The sequence below is a fragment of the Rhinoderma darwinii genome, chromosome 2 (assembly GCF_050947455.1).
Source record: "Rhinoderma darwinii isolate aRhiDar2 chromosome 2, aRhiDar2.hap1, whole genome shotgun sequence".
NCBI lineage: Eukaryota > Metazoa > Chordata > Amphibia > Anura > Rhinodermatidae > Rhinoderma > Rhinoderma darwinii.
Window position 1 is genome coordinate 47,778,141 of NC_134688.1, and position 16,350 is coordinate 47,794,490.

A 16,350-nucleotide genomic window follows, 5' to 3' on the forward strand; every position below is an offset into this window, starting at 1 on the left:
TAAAAAAACACAAACACCAAAAAAAATTAGTAACACATGTGGTACTCTCTGTTTGACCATATATCTAAGCCTACCACAAGGTAGGCTTATATACAGGGCCCCAGCAAACAGTAATCTTATACTGTATCCTAACATGTTGTAGGCTTAGATACAGGGCCCATAAGACAGTATCATATATGGCCATACATACATACATACATGCCCCCATATAGAAGTTAGTCCGTTGCCTGTGCTCCCATATAAAAGCTAATCCCTCAGTTTGGTGCTTTTGCTCCAATAAAAATAATTTTAACAAAAACTCACCTAACACGTTCCCACGACGAGGTGAACGGTCCCGTCACTGCCTTCTTACTGGTACTTGGCGCTGCTCGCATCCACAATAACAAAGCGGTGGGCGCAGATGACGTAATCATGTCAGCGTGACATGATTACGTCATCTGCGCCGCAATGCATTGTTATTCTGGATGCGAGCAGCGCCAAGTACCAGTAAGAAGGCAGTGACGGGACCGTTCAGCTCGTCGTGGGAACGTGTTAGGTGAGTTTTTTAAAATTATTTTTATCTGCTCCTCTCTGCAATCTACCACGGACGGCTATAGTTAATTTAAGCAGGTGGGCGGGGTAAAGCACCCGGCGGCCGAGTGGGCCCCTACAAGAGCAGTGGGCCCCGGTACTTGCCCGGTTTCGCCAAGTGCTGATGCCGGTCCTGATCCGCAGATATGTGGCCAGTGTCGCACTGATAAATGGTGCCCAATCTGATCTGCTTTTGGAACACTGCACATTTTGCATCGCCATATTCTGAGAGCCAGAACTTATTTATTTTTTCTTCACGGAGGGCTTATTTGTTGAGGGACAATCTGTAGTTTTTATTGGTACCATTTTGGGGTACTTGCGATATTTTTTTTATAACATTCTTTATTTTTGGGTATTTTCAACACGAAGAAATCAAAACAAGCCAGAAATGTACAGCAATACAGAAAATATACACATCCAGCATACATAGCCGGCAAGAGAAACCAAAAAGAGAACAAAAAGCAAGTCAAACAAACAATAAAATAAATAAATATATAAAACAATCCGTATTATGCATATGACACTTCCATACAATGCAACATATTCCTCTGTACCAGCAGGGGAGAAACAAATAAGGTGGACAAGATACATGGATATTGGGAATACATAATAATACATCACAATCGATACTGACAATGCATCCAGGACAGTGGGCACCACGACAGACGGCATCAGAACCATTACATTCGATAAGGCGTTAATTCCATACTCTGCATCGGATAGAGGATAAAGAAAGTAGGCAGAACCAGAGGACCCGCACTCCTGCTATCAGGGCGGAACAAGCCAATTCCCCCCCCCCTGAGATATTCTATGAGGCCTACGCGTAAAGTAAATAATTGTCCGACTCACAGAACTGCTGCCATTCCTGCCAGACCAATCTCCCCGACCTTGGATGTTCTTGCTGGACCTGCGTTGCCTCCTCCATTCTCTGCAGATGTAAAATCTCCTGGAACCATTCAGTAATGGTTGGCACGCTACTGGTCTTCCACAACCGTGGAATAACCGTGCGTGCTGCGATCAACAGGAAACGAATCAGGATTTTCGTGTATCTTTTGATCGCTCCAGGGAGCATGTAAAGAAGCAACACCTCCGGGGTATTGGGAAGCACTTGACCTGTGATTTTCTGTATCAGGTCCAACACTGTAGCCCAGAATGAGTTGATTAACGGGCACCCCCACCAAATATGCAACATCGTACCACCAGCTCTGCTACACCGCCAACATTCATCGGGTACCGCCGGATAAAAGGAATGAAGCAATGCGGGGACCCTATACCAGCGCGATAAGATCTTATAATTAGTTTCCTGGGCCTTGCAGGAGATGGAGAAGCTGTGGCACAGGGCAAAAGCTTTTGACCAGTCAGCCGACGACAGAGGCGAAGTAAGTTCTACTTGCGATATTTTTGATCACTTTTTATTACATTATATGTTTTTTATTCTTTTTTTTTACGGCATTCACCCTGGGCTATAAATGACAATTTTACTTTATTCATGCAATTACGATGATACTATATGTATATCGTATTTTTTTGTGTTTATCGTTCTTTTATGTTTTGCAGTGTTTGCGCAATAAAAACACTTATTTATAGAATTATTTATTTTTTGTGTGTCTGAGAGCCATAACTTTTTTTATTTTTCAGTCAAAAAAAGCTGTGTAAGGCTATGTTCACACGGGGTCTTTTGCCGAGTTTTTTGACGCGGAAACCGCGTCGCAAAACTCGGCAGAAACGGCCCGAGAACGCCTCCCATTGATTTCAATGGGAGGCGTCGGCGTCTTTTTCCCGCGAGCAGTAAAACTGCCTCGCGGGAAAAAGAAGCGACATGCCCTATCTTCGGGCGCTTCCGCCTCCGACCTCCCATTGACTTCAATGGGAGGCAGGAGAAAGCGTGTTTTATGCCCGCGGCGCTCAATGGCCGCGGGCGAAAAACGGCGCGATAATTGCTGTTCACACCAAGTATTTTGGGGGAGGAATATCTGCCTCAAAATTCCGTTTGGAGCTTTGAGGCAGATATTCCTCCCCCAAAATACTCCGTGTGAACATAGCCTTAGGCTATGTTCACACGGAGTATTTTGGGGGAGGAATATCTGCCTCAAAGCTCCAAACGGAATTTTGAGGCAGATATTCCTCCCCCAAAATACTCCGTGTGAATAGCAATTATCGCGCCGTTTTTCGCCCGCGGCCATTGAGCGCCGCGGTCATAAAACACGCTTTCTCCTGCCTCCCATTGAAGTCAATGGGAGGTCGGAGGCGGAAGCGCCCGAAGATAGGGCATGTCGCTTCTTTTTCCCGCGAGGCAGTTTTACTGCTCGCGGGAAAAAGACGCCGACGCCTCCCATTGAAATCAATGGGAGGCGTTCTCGGGCCGTTTCTGCCGAGTTTTGCGACGCGGTTTCCGCGTCAAAAAACTCGGCAAAAGACCCCGTGTGAACATAGCCTAAGGCTGGGTTCACACAGAGTTTTTTTGCAGGAGGAAAATCTGCCTCAAAATTCAGTTTGAAATTTTGAGGCAGATTTTCCTCTGCCTGCACGCCGATTTTCGCTGCGTTTTTCCCAACGTTTTTCGCCCGCAGCCATTGAGCACCGCGGGCATAAAACGATGCGAAATACGCTTTCTCTGCTTCCCATTGATGTCAATGGGAGGTTAGAGGCGTAAACGCCCGAAGACAGGGCATATGTCCCTTCTTTTTCCCGCGAGCTGGTTTTTCCGCTCGTGGGGAAAAAAGCCTCCGCCTCCTATTGAAATCAATGGGAGAAATTTTCGACCGTTTTTTGGTGCATTTTGCGGCGCGGTTTCCGCATCAAAAAACTCATCCAAAAACTCAGTGTGAACTCCCCCTAAGGGCTTGTTTTTTGCAGGATGGGTTGTAGTTTTTATCTGTACTATTTTGGCGTACATGTGACTTTTTGATCACTTTTCATTCTTTTTGATCACTTTTCATTCTATATTTTGGGAGGGGTGGTGACCAAAAAATAGTGATCCTGGCATTGTTTTTTACTTATTTTTTTTGCGGTGTTCACCGTGCGGGAAAAATAATATTAGAGTTTTATATGTGTACTTTTTTTAACGTGTTCATTTTTTTCCTATAATAAAAGACTTATTATAGGAAAAAAAGCATTTTTTGTTTTATTTTTTTACTTTAAAACATTTTTATGATCTTTTTTTACTTTTTTTACTTGTCCCACTAGGGGACCTGAAGACTTGCAGCGCTGATCTCTGCTAGAATACATTACACTACCTAGGTAGTGTAATGTATTCTAACTGTCATTGTGACAGGAAGCCTCCGGCTGGTCCTCATAGGCTTCCATACATGGCAGCCCGGAGGCCAGAATGGCCTCCGGTTGCCGTGACAACCATCGGCAGCCCCCGAAAATTCATGCGGGGGCAGCCGATCTGCTCTAAACCTCTTAAATTCGGCGATCGCAATCGACCGCCGCATCTAAGAGGTTGATTGCCAAATTCAGCAGCGATGGGCTGCTGATTGGCAACATGGTGAGCAGGGCAGACACCCTGCACAGTTAAACGATGCTGCGGAGTAGCACCGCGCGGCGGTTAACTGTTAAAGCGCGGTCATAACTGCACACCCAGGTGCGCGAACTTACTGCTCACCTGGACGTGCATTTAAATCCAGGTGTGCAAAGGGGTTAATGGTGTTTTGAATACCTTGAGGGGTGCAGTTTTTAAAATGGGGTTATTTATTAGGGCTTGTGTTGTATGGGCCCCTCAAAGCCATTTCACAACTGAACTGGTCCCTGAAAAAATAGCCTTTTGAAATTTTCTTGAATATGTGAGAAATTGTTACAAAGCCTTGTAACGTCCTAGAAAAAGAAAAGAACGTTCAAAAAAACTATGCCAATCTAAAGTAGACATATGGGATATGTGAAATAGTAACTATTTTGTGTAGTATTACTATCTCTTTTACAAGCAGACACATTTAAATTTAGAAAAGCGCTAATTTTTGCAAATTTTCTCTACATTTTGGTGTTTTTCACAAATAGATATTGACGGTATCGACCAAATTCCTTCACTAACATAAAGTACAATATGTCACGAGAAAACAATCTCAGAATAGTTTGGATAGATAAAAGCATTCCAAAACTATTACCACATTACACCTGCAAAGACTTAGGAAACCTTTGCAGGTGTTTTGTGTTGATTAGCTGATTAGAGTGTGACACCATAAGGGCTTATTTAGACGAACGTGATATACGTCCGTGCAACGCGCGTGGTTTTCACTAGCCTTGCACGGACCTATGTTAGTCTATGGGGCCGTGCAGACTGTCCGTGAGTTTCACGCAGCGTTTCCGCTGCGTAAAACTCACGACATGTCCTATATTTGTGCGTTGTTCACGCATCACGCACCCATTGATGTCAATGGGTGCGTGAAAATCACGCGCAGCACACGGAAGCACTTCCGTTGGACGCACGTGATTCGCGCAACAGCAGTAAAAAGTATGAATGAAAACAGAAAAGCACGTGTTTTTCTGTTTACAAACAGAGTGTCATAATGATGGCGGCTGCGCGAAAATCACGCAGCCATGCATCATACGCGGCTGACACACGGAGCTGTTAAGTACCTTTTGCGCGTGCAAATGCTGCGTTGTTTGCACACGCAAAACGCACACGATCGTGTGAATCCGGCCTAAGTCTACAATTTTCAACTTTTACCCAATATTCAAATTTTCGGAGAGACTAAATTTTGGGTTTTCATTAACGGTTAGCCATAATCATCAACATTAAAAGAAAAAAATGCTAGAAATAGATCACTCTGTGTGTAATGAATCTATATAATATATGAGTTTCACTTTTTGAATTACTGAAATAAATTAACTTTTTGATGATATTCAAATTCACTGGGAAGGACTAGTATGTACTGAGCTTTGTTCTGGTGTTGTATATGTGTACTGAGCTTGGTTCTGGTGTTGTATTCATGTACTGAGCTTGTTTTTGCTGCTGTATATATATGCATTGAGATTTGTTCTAATGCTGTATTTATGTACTGAGCCTTGTTCTGGCACTGTATATATATACTGGTCTTAGTTCTGGTGTTGTATTTATGTAAAGAGTGTCACGATCTAGAGGTATGTGGACCCACTAGGCCGCTCCTTCGTAGCGGAGAGGCAGCTGACCAACTCACAGTCTATGCAAAGTCTATGGAAGGAGTGTAGCACAATTGTACCTGAGATAGTCCAGATGGCGGCAAGGGCTCTGGCACAGATGGGGCTAGATGTGGCGGATTGCGCCAGACGTGGCGGATGGTATCCGGTATGGCCGATGACACCAGACGTGGTGTGTTCCAGCAGGCGAGGTAAGGCATGGCTCCGATACTAAACAGGCTCAGGAATGAAACACAGCACGGGATTCAGGAGATAGGAGGCAGGGCACGGGAACACTGGGAGCAGGAAACCACTAAGGGACCATTTGAAATACGAACATGGGAAAATGACAACAATGCTCAGGCAAGGAGTGGAAGGGCGGAGCCCTATTTAAAGTCCAGGTTGAACAGGGGTTAATTAGAGAACTTTAACATGTGTGCGCTCTGGCCCTTTAACCCCTCCCTTAACGCTCAGCGGCGTGATAATCCGTCGTGCTAAGTGTATCGTTCGCGCTCAGCGACGGACTATTACGTCGCGGGAGTAACGGCCATTTCGGCCGTCCTCCCGACACATATAGGAGCTGTGACGGCTGCTGTCTCGTACAGCAGCTGCCGCAGCTCCTACAGCGGGGACCGATCGCTGTGTCCCCGCTGATTAACCCCTTAAAAGCAATAGAGATCACGGCTTTTTAGGGGTTAAGCTACCATCGCCGGCCTGCTACACGATAGCGGCCGGCGATGGTGACTATGGCAACCAGACACCAAACAATGGCGTCTGGCTATGCCATCGACGGAAGCCTAGTGGGTCCTGACAAAGTCATGCTGTCAGTGAGTAGCTGACAGCTCTAATACACTGCACATGTAGTGCAGTGTATCAGAATAGCGATCAGGGCCTCCTGCCCTCAAGTCCCCTAGTGGGACAAAGTAATAAAGTAAAAAAAAAGTTAAAAAAAGATGTGTAAAAATAAGAAAATAAAAGTTTTAAAACTAATAAAAGTAAAAATCCCCCCTTTTCCCTTATCAGTCCTTTATTATTAATAAAAATATATAAACAAACAAATAAACTATACATAATTGGTATCGCCGCGTCCGTAACGGCCTGAACTACAAAATTATTTAATTATTTATCCCGCGCGGTGAACGCCGTAAAATAAAATAATAATAAACCGTACCAGAATCACAATTGTTTGATCACTTCACCTCCCAAAAAATGAAATAAAAGGAGATCAAAAAGTCGCATGTACCTAAAAATGGTACTGATCGAAACTACAGTTAGTTACGCAAAAAATAAGTCCTCGCACGGCTTTCTTGATGGAAAAATAAAAAAGTTCTGGCTCTTAGAATAAGGCAACACAAAAAGTAAATGATTTTTTACAAAAAGTATTTTATTGTGCAAACGCCATAAGACATAAAAAAAACTATAAACATCTGGTATCGCCGTAATCGTATCGCCCCGCAGAATAAAGTGAATATGTAATTTATAGCGCACGGTGAACGCTGAAAAAAAAATAGAATAAAAAAACAATAGTAGAATTGCTGTTTTTTAGTCACCACGCCACTTAAAAATAGAATAAAAACTGATCAAAAAGTCGCATGCACCCCATGAAAACTGCAATGAATTCCTCAAGGGGTCTAGTTTCCAAAATGGGGTCACTTTTGGGGGTTTCCCACTGTTTTGGCACCACAAGACCTCTTCAAACCGGACATTGTGCCTAATAAAAAGGAGGGCTCAAAATCCACTAGGTTCTCCTTTGCTTCCGAGGCCGATGCTTCAGTCCATTACCGCACTAGGGCCACATGTGGGATATTTCTCAAAACTGCAGAATCTGGGTAATAAGTATTAAGTTGTGTTTCTCTGATAAAACCTTTTGTGTTATAAAAAAAATGGTATAAAGAGGATTTTCTGACAAAAAAAATAATTTAAATTTCACCTCTACTTTGCTCTAAATTCCCGTGAAACACCTAAAGGGTTCATAAACTTTCTAAATGCTGTTGTGAATACTTTGAGGGGTCTAGTTTCTAAAATGGGGTGTTTCATAGGGGTTTCTAATATATAGGTCCCTCAAAGCAACTTCAGAACTGAACTGGAACCTAAAAAAATAAACTAGGCAATACTTTGCTTCTTATATTATACTGATAATGAGCCGTGCCCACCCCGAGATGACCCCAGTTTTGACCGTTTTTATAAACGGAGACCCCTATTCGACCGTTTCAGTGCCCGGTTTTCCCAAGCATACACCACCGAGACGTGTATTTCTATTGATGAGTCCTTGGTAGATTTTAAAGGGAGGGTTCAATTCCACAAGTACCTGCTGGGTAAGAAGGCAAGGTATGGCGTGAAGATGTATAAGCTGTGCGAGAGTGCATCAGGGTATACCTACAAATTAAGGATATATAAAGGGAAGGACACCAGTAGTCAACCCCCATAATGCCCCCCCCCCCCCTTACTGGGAGTTAATGCAAAAATTGTGTGGGATTTGGTGCACCCACTGCTGGACCAGGGTTACCACCTCTACCTGGATAATTTTTATACCAGCATCCCACTCTTCAACTGCCTCGCTTCCAGAAGTCCTGCGGCATGCGGCACTGCTAGAAGAAATCTGAGAGGCCTCCCTAAGACTCTGCTTGGGCAAACAAGAAGGGGTGAGAGCAGGGTACATTCTAGCAGCAACATATTGTGTGTCAAGTACAAGACAAGAGAGATGCCACACCAGTACCCGTGTACCAGTAGGAGGTACCAGTACAGAGACCCCCAAACCAGACTGCATCCTGGACTACAATAGGTACATGGGAGGGGTGGACTTGTCAGATCAAGTCCTGAAGCCCTACAGTGCCATGCGGTGTGGTATAAGAAGCTGGCCGTGCACATCATTCAGATGGCATTGTGCAATGTGTACGTGCTACGTCGATGTACAGGCCAGAGGGGAACTTTCCTGGAATTTCAAGAGGTGATTATCAAGAACCTAATCTTTAGGGACCAAGAAGGGGGGGGCACCCAGTACTTCTGGAAGCGAGGCCACACGCATCGTACCAGGGCAACACTTTCCAAGAGAAGTTCCCCAAACTGGAAACTGGCAAGAAGGGAAAAAGTCAAAAGAGGTGCAAAGTCTGCTATAAGAGGGGGATAAGGGAGGACACAATATATCAATGTGACGCGTGTCCCGAAAAACCAGAGCTCTGTATGAAAGAGTGTTTTAAAATTTATCATACATCCCTTGGTTTATAATTTACCCCAATTTTACTTACCCTGATGCACTCCGCACAGCTTGTCCCCCTCATCTTTCCCTTCTGAGCCCTGCTGTGTGCCCAGGCAGCTGATAACAGCCACATTGAGGGTATTGCCGTACCCATGAGAACCAACATTACAGTTTATGGGGTGTATGTCTCGGGTCAAAATGCTCACTACACCTATAGATGAATGCCTCAAGGGTGTAGTTTTTAAAACGGGGTCACTTCTTGCGGGTTTCAACTGTACTGGTACCTCAGGGGCTTCTGCATACATGACTTTGCACCAGAAAATCCCCAGTAGGCCAAATGGTGGTCCTTTCGTTCTGAGCCCTCCCATGGGCCCAAACGACAGTTTATCACCACAAATGGGGTATTGCTGCACTCTGGACAAATTTCGCAACAGAATGGGGTATTTTATTTCTTGTGAAAATAAGAAATTTTCAGCCAAAACTACATATTATTGGAAAAAATTAATTTTGTTTTAATTCCCAGCCCAATTCAAATAAGTTCTGTGAAAAAACTATGGGGTCAAAATGGTCACAACACCCATAAATGAATTCCTTGAGGGGTGTAATTTCCAAAATGGGGTCACTTCTGGTGGGTTTCCATTGCTTTGATACCTCTGGGGCTCTGCAAATGCGACATGGCACCCGAAAACCAAACCAGCAAAATCTGCACTCCAAAGAACACACAGCGCTCCTTCCCTTCTGAGGCCTCCCATGGGTCCGAACGGCAGTTTATCGCCACAAATCGGGTATTGCTGCACTCAGGAGAAATTGGGCAACAAAATGGGGTATTTTGTTCCCTGTGAAAATAAGACATTTTGATAAAAAATTATATCTTATTGGAAAAAATGACTTTTTCATTTCACAGCCCAATTCAAATAGGTGCTGTGAAAAAACTGTGCGGTCAAAATTGTAACAACAACCATATTTGAATTCCTTGAGGGGTGTAGTTTCCAAAATGGGGTCACTTCTGGTGGGTTTCCATTGCTTTGATACCTCTGGGGCTCTGCAAATGCGACATGGCACCCGAAAACCAATCCAGCAAAATCTGGACTCCAACACATGGCGCTCTTTTCCTTCTGAGCCCTCCCATGGGCCTAAACGGCAGTTTATCACCGCAAATGGGGTATTTCCGCACTAAGGACAAATTGGGCAACAAAATGGGGTATTTTGTTCCCTGTGAAAATAAGAAATTTTGATCACAAATGACATCTTATTGGAAAAAATGTCATTTTTTTTAATTTCACAGCCCAATTCAAATAGGTGCTGTGAAAAAACTGTGCGGTCAAAATGGTAACAACAACCATAAATGAATTCCTTGAGGGGTGCAGTTTCAAAAATAGGGTCACTATAGGGGGATTCCTACTGTTTTGGCACCTCAACACCTCTTCAAACCTGGCATGCTGCCTAAAATATATTCTAATAAAAAAGAGGCCTCAAAATGCACTAGGTGCTTCTTTGCTTCTAGGGCTTGTGTTTTAGTCCACGAGCACACTAGAGCCACATATGGGACATTTCTAAAAACTGCAGAATCTGGACAATACATATTTAGTAGTATTTCTCTGGTAAAACCTTCTGTGTTACAGAAAAAAAATGTAATGAAATTGAAATTCAGCAAGAAAAATGAAATTTGCAAATGTCACCTCCACTTTGCTTTAATTCTTGTGAAATGCCTGAAGGGTTAAAAAACTTTCTAAATGCTGTTTTGAATACTTTGAGGGTTCTAGTTTTTAAAATGTGGTGTTTTATGGGGGTTTCTAATACATAGGCCCCTCAAAGCCACTTCAGAACTGAACAGGTACCTTAAAAAAAAGGCTTTTGAAATTACTTAAAAATATGAGAAATTGCTGTTTATGTTCTAAGCCTTGTAACGTCCAAGAAAAATAAAAGAATGCTTAAAAAACGATGCCAATCTAAAGTAGACTTATGTCAAATGTGAACTAGTAACTATTTTGGGTGGTATAACCGTCTGTTTTACAAGCAGATGCATTTAAATTCTGAAAAATGCAATTTTTTCAAAATTTTCTCTAAATTTTGCAATTTTTCACCAATAAACACTGAATATATCGACCAAATTTTACCACGAACATGAAGCCCAATGTGTCACGAGAAAATAATCTCAGAATCGCTTGGATAGGTTTAAGCATTCCGACGTTATTACCACATAAAGTGAAATATGTCAGATTTGAAAAATGGGCTCTGAGCCTTAAGGCCAAAACAAGCCTGCGTCCTTAACCCCTACCCGCACCAGGACGTAAGTGTACGTCGTTGCGGGAAGTTACTTCCCGCACGAGGACGTACAGTTACTGAGTTAATCCCGGTGCACACTGTCGGCGACAGTGTGCACCGGGAACCAGGAGGTCAGCTGTCGCCGACAGCTGACACTCCCCTCTTGCCGGCCAGCGGTCCTTTGCCGCTGATTTCGGCGCATTAACCCCTTAAATTCGGCGATCGGGTGCAATCGCCGAATTTTAGGGGTTTCTAACATATCGGCAGACCCCCGTCTGAAATCGCGGGGTCTGCCGATAGTTAGTATGGCAAACGGAAGCCAAACAATGGCTTCCGGGTCTGCCATGGACAGAAGCCCATCAGGACCAACCTTCGGCTGGTCCTGATAGGCTTCCTGTCAGAGTGACAGAAAGTCACTGTGCCGTTCCCGATGCACACTGTCGGCGACAGTGTGCATCGGGAACTTGGAGATCAGCTGTCCCCGACAGCTGACACTCTCCAGTGTTGCCGATCAGCGGCTCATCGCCGCTGATTTCGGCAATTAACCCGTTACATGCGGGGCTCGATTGCGATCTCCGCATGTAGCGGGTTTGTAGCGCATCAGCAGCCCCCATGCAATCGTGGGGGCTTCTGATGCTTGTGATGGCACCCGGGGGCCAGACAACGGCCCCCAGGTCTGCCATGTATGTCAGCCTATGAGGATCAGCCTCTGTTGATCCTCGTAGACCAACTGTCAGAGTGACTGTGACGTCACACTGACAGTTGGAATACATTACACTACCTAGGTAGTGTAATGTATTCTAGCAGCGATCAGAGCTGCAGGTCAAAAAAAGAAAGTGTAAAAAGTAAAAGAAAAGTTAATAAACAAAAATATAAAGTGTAAAAAGTAAAAAAAAGTTAATAAATTTTTTTTATAAAAGTGTAAAAATAAAAGGTTTTGTTTTCCTATAATAAGTCATTTATTATAGGGAAAAAATGAAAACGTTAAAAAAAAAGTACACATATTTGGTATCGCCGCGTTCGTAACGACCCAATCTATGAAACTATAATGTTAATTTTTCCGCACGGTGAACGCCGCAAACAAAATAAACGGAAAACTGTCAGCATCGCTATTTTTTAGTCACCACCCCTCCCAAGATATAGAATAAAAAGTGATCAAAAAGTCGCATTTACCCCAAAATGGTACCAATAAAAACTACAACCCGTCCCGCAAAAAACAAGACCTCCCACAGCTTTTTTGACGAAAAAATAAAAACGTTACGGCTCAAAATAGCGTGTCCCAGAAAATAAATTATTTTATAGAAACTTAATTTTATTGTGCAAACGCTGCAAAACGTAAAAAAATCTATACACATATGGTATCGCCATAATCGTACCGACCGGCAGAATAAATTAAAACGTAATTTATTGCGCACGGTGAACGCTGTAATAAATAAAGAATTTAAAGCGCCAAAATCGCTGTTTTTTGGTCACCTTAGCTCTAAAAAAGATCCTGAGGGGCCAAAATCTCACTATACCCCTAGAAAAATTCCTTGAGGGGTGTAGATTCCAAAATGGGGTCACTTTTGGGGGGTTTACACTGTTTTGGTCCCTCCGGGGCGTTGCAAACCCGACATGGCACTGAAAACCAATCCAGCAAAATCTGCGCTCCAAAATCCAAAAGGCGCTCCTTCCCTCCTGAGCCCTGCTGTGGGTCCAAACATCAGTTTACGACCACATATGGGGTATTGCCGTAATCGGGAGAAATTGCTTTACAAATTTTGGGGTGCTTTTTCTCCTTTATTCCTTGTAAAAATGAAAAAATTCTATGTTTCCACAGAAAAATAGGTGATTTTCATCTTCACAGACTAATTCCACTAAATTCTGCAAAAAAACTGTGGGGTCAATATGCTATCTATACCCCTAGAAAAATGCCTTGAGGGGTGTAGTTTCCAAAATGGGGTCACTTTGGAGGGGTTTCGGCTGTTTAGGTACCACAAGACCGCCTCAAACCTGACATGGTGCCTAAAATATATTCCTAAAAAAAGGAGGCCCCGAAATCCACTAGCTGCTCCTTTGCTTCTGAGGCCTGTGTTTCAGTCCATTAGGACACTAGGGCCACATGTTGGATATTTCTAAAATCTGCAGAATCTGGGCAATAAATATTGAGTTGCGTTTCCCTGGTAAAACCTTCTGTGTTACAGATTTTTTTTTATTACAAATGAATTTCGGCAAAAAAAATGAAATTTGTAAATTTCACCTCTACTTTGCCTTAATTCCTGTGAAACGCCTAAAGGGTTAAAATATTTTCTGAATGTGGTTTTGAATACCTTGAGGGGTGCAGTTTTCAAAATGGGGTGATTTATGGGGACTTTCTAATATATAAGGCCCTCAAAGCCACTTCAGAACTGAACTGGTCCCTGAAAAAATAGCCTTTTGAAATTTTATTGAAAATGAGAAATTGCTGCTAAAGTTCTAAGCCTTGTAACGTCCTAGAAAAATAAAAGTACGTGAAAAAAAATGATGCAAACATAAAGTAGACATATAGGGGATGTTAACTAGTAACTATTTTGTGTGGTATTACTATCTGTTTCACAAGCAAATACATTTAAATTTAGAAAAATGCAAATTTTTGCAAATTTTTGCTAAAATTTGAAGTTTTTCACAAATAAATATTGAATTTATCGACCAAATTTTTTCACTAACATAAAGTACAATATGTCACGAGAAAACAATCTCAGAATCGCTTGGATAGGTAAAAGCATTCCGGAGTTATTACCACATAAAGTGACACATGTCAGATTTTAAAAAATAGGCTGTGTCCACAAGGCCAAAACAGGCTGTGTCCTAAAGGGGTTAAGGGGTTAAGGCCAGGACCGAGCGCGCACGCACCTTAGCACACAGAGCAGGGTCGAAAGGCCGCGAGTGCTGGTGTCTCCTAGGAGGGAGATGCTGGCAGGATGCCAACAGTTTGTGGTCGCGGCCGTCGCAAGGAAGGATCGGTGGCGGTCCGCGACTTCAGCCGTGACAGAGAGCTTTGTTCTAGTACTGTATTTTTGTACTGAGCTTGATTTTGGTGTAGTATTTATGTAGAGAGCTTGGTTCTGGAGTTGTGTATATGTGTTGTGCTTTGTTCTGGTGCTGTATATATTAACTGAGCTTGGTTCTGGTGTTGTAAAGGATCTGCCAGGCACAACTTCTGTGTATACGCCCATAGGTAATCAGTCTGCACCTGAGTCTATGTCTCTGAGACTGACTCCATCTTCCACCACTCAGGCTGGCAGGCTTAGGAGTAGGAGAGCCTATCGCAGCCTGGCCAGACGGAGCTAGCTCCCGCCCTCTGTCTATTTATACCTGCCTTTCCTGTTCCTCCTTTGCTTGTGATTCTTCTCGTGTGGTTTCCTGGCCCAGCTACAGCTTCTAACTATTTGATCCTGCTCCATACTGACCCTGGCTTACTGACTACTCTCCTGCTCTGCGTTTGGTACCTCGTACACTCCTGGTTTGACTCGGCTCGTTCACCACTCTTGTTGCTCACGGTGTTGCCGTGGGCAACTGCCCCATTTCCCTTAGCTTTGTGTACCCTTGTCTGTTTGTCTCGTGCACTTACTGAGCGTAGGGACCGCCGCCCAGTTGTACCCCGTCACCTAGGGCAGGTCGTTGCAAGTAGGCAGGGACAGAGTGGCGGGTAGATCAGGGCTCACTTGTCTGTTTCCCTACCCCCGTCATTATAGGTGTTGTATATATGTAATGTGCTTTGTTCTGGTGCTGTATATATATATATATATTGAGCTTGTTTCTGCTGCTGTATATATATGTATTGTGCTTTGTTCTGGTGCTTTATATATGTACTGAGCTTGGTTCTGGTGTTGTGTATAAGTACTGAGCTTGGTTCTGGTGTTGTATTTATGTAGAAAGCTTGGTTCTGATACTGTATTTATGTGTTGAGCTTTGTTCTGGTGCTGTGTGTATGTACTGAGCTTGGTTCTGATGTTGTATTTATGTATAGAGATTGGTTCTGGTGCTGTATTTATGTAAAACTTGTCCGTGTGCTGTGCGTGGAAATCACTTACAGCACACGGAGCCATTGATTTCAATGGGGCTGTTCACACATGCATGAGTTTTCACACAGCGAGAGTCTGTTGCGTGAAACTCACTGCATGTTCTATATTGGTGTGTTTTCACAAAGTCAATGGGTGCGTGAAAACCATACATAGCACACAGGTGCACATCCATTGAAAAAAAAAAGTGCTTTGCGAGCGCGTGAAAAACACATGCCACTCGCAAAGCATACAGATGCATAACGCAATGCACAAGGACCAGATTTACGCACGTTTTTTTTACGCACGTAAATCTCTCACGCTCATGTGAATGTAGCCTTAGATATAAAACATAAAATACACAACACAGACGCAAAATTTAAGCAAAGAAAAGAACATTGTACCTACTGCGAAACATGGAGGAGGCTCACTTATGTTTTTGGGCTGCTTAGCTACATCTAGCGCAGGGTGTCTTGAATCTGTGCAGGGTAAAATGAAATCTCAAGACTATCAAGGCATTCTGGAGCGAAATGTGCTGCCCAGTGTGAGGAAGTTTGGTCTCAATTGCAGGTCATGGGTCTTTCAACACGATAATGACCCAAAACACACAGCTAAAAACATCCACGAATGGCTAAGAGCAAAGCAGTGGACTATTCTGAAGTGGCCTTCTTTGAGCCCTGATCTAAATCCTATAGAACATCCGTGGAAGGACCTGCAGTCTGGAGAAGACACCCTTGATAACCTGAAACAGCTGGAGCAGTTTGCTTTATGGATGTCACAATACCAGAATTTGGGCTACGATACCGATACTTTGTGTAGTATTGCGATTTCGATACCAAAAACGATACTTTGCCAACAGTAATAAAAAAAAAAAAAGTTCTCCCATTTTCTGATGGGAGGCGCGTGGTGTGATGAATTTTGAACCTCCATGTGCCTCACATTAATAGTAATTAACCCCATCATGTTTCTCAGTCATAATGGGTTAATGTATAAGGTACATGATGGGGTTAATATCTATTAATGTGAGGCACATGGAGGTTAAATTCATCACACATCGTGCCTCACAATAAGTGATAGAAAGCAGTTTTTATTTTATTTTTTTACAGCGTACACATCAAAAATTACGCAAAAAAATTGTTGTGCAGGTTATTACGGCCGCGCCAATGTGTATATTTTATGGATTGAGACTTATTTTAATGTTTATTC